The 1,249-nt window shown below is 64.9% G+C and overlaps 1 protein-coding gene across 1 annotated transcript in view; it reads right to left on the bottom strand.

The window, feature by feature from the left end:
* Nucleotides 1-1,249, bottom strand: part of LOC118453325 (drebrin-like protein B) — a 15,542-nt gene that overhangs the window by 4,154 nt on the left and 10,139 nt on the right. The gene's annotated exons all lie outside the window — the stretch shown is intronic.

Raw genomic sequence — 1,249 nt, 5'->3', positions numbered from 1 at the left:
GAGGGAGAAGGGGGAGGAAACCCCCCGGATCCGGGAGGGAGCCACAGGTTGGCAGGGCTGAGGATGAGGACTTGGTTTTCTCCGGCATCTTTTAAACTCAGAGTTTTCAACTCCGTTTTCCCCAGAGGCTGCGGTCGGACCCGCTGCCAGGAGCACGCGGCCAGCGTGATATAGATATACAGGTATGAAGCGGGATCTGACGGAATCGAAGCCCATCCAACGAAATCGAGGATGGAGCGAGAGTCTGGGAGGACCAGCGCATGGCACCTCTCCCGCCAGAACGTGTCCGTGTGTCCTTCCCTGTCCCCCACCCGCCGTGACAACGCCCGGGGTGCTCCTCCGTCACCGTGCCCGCACCACGGCACCCTGTCTTCTCCATCCCGGGGGACGCGCGCAGCAACCTGGCCGCGAGGGACGGCGCCGAAGCTCACCCATTGCTGCTGCTCCCTGTCCCTGTTCTCTGCCTCCTGCTGCTGCTGGAGCCTCCTGAGGTGACAAAATGACAAAGCAGGATTAATAAACAGGCAGGAGGAGCAGTTTGCTCTGCTCTGGGACCTGCCCCTGCCGCAGCTGCACTTGGCTTCTTTGAGGAGACCAAAGGTGGGACATTCCCCGTGTTCCCCGTCACCGCCGGGGCCAGCCCCGGAGCCAGCCCCGGAGCCAAGCCGGGGGCAACAGCAAGAGGAGAGGGGGCAGAGCAGCAGGAGCTGCTTCGAACAGCGGGGCCAAACCAGGGAAATCTCCTCCGTCAGGGGCACGGACAAGAGCAGCCAGCGCAGAGAGGCCGGGCAGACTTCCCCATCCGAGCTCAAAACAGGAAGGCAGCGCCTGCCGCTGCTCACCGAAGTGAGCTCCACCACCGACATGGGGCCACGCCGGGCTTGGAGAGGAAGGAAATCAGCCCAAAGCCGGTCCCTGCACCCGCTGCGCCCGCTCTGCAGAGCCCTCAGCAGCCAGCCCGGGCCTCCGGCACCCCACGGAGCGTGGCCGTGGGTTTCAACCATGTGTTTCAGAAGCAGCGTGCAAGGTGGGGGGGTGCTTGGTCCTGGGGGCAGGATCCACGGGCAGGGAGACCCAGGGATGATGCCGGCCAAGCAGCCAAGCTCGTCGGAGGGTTGGCCAGGGAGAAGATGCTCTCTCCACCCCAGGGGCTCGCTGGGGGACACCCAGCCCCCAGGTCAGGCGGATCAGCCGGGCCAACCCCCCCGCCACAGCTCCATGAAGGCGGGGGAAGGCTGAACAAAACGCA

Source organism: Egretta garzetta, unplaced genomic scaffold (genome assembly GCF_000687185.1).
Source record: "Egretta garzetta isolate BGI_Z169 unplaced genomic scaffold, ASM68718v1 scaffold1741, whole genome shotgun sequence".
Taxonomy (NCBI): domain Eukaryota; kingdom Metazoa; phylum Chordata; class Aves; order Pelecaniformes; family Ardeidae; genus Egretta; species Egretta garzetta.
The sequence above is the reverse complement of the archived record's forward strand: the minus strand, read 5'-3'. Positions and strand labels throughout refer to the sequence as shown.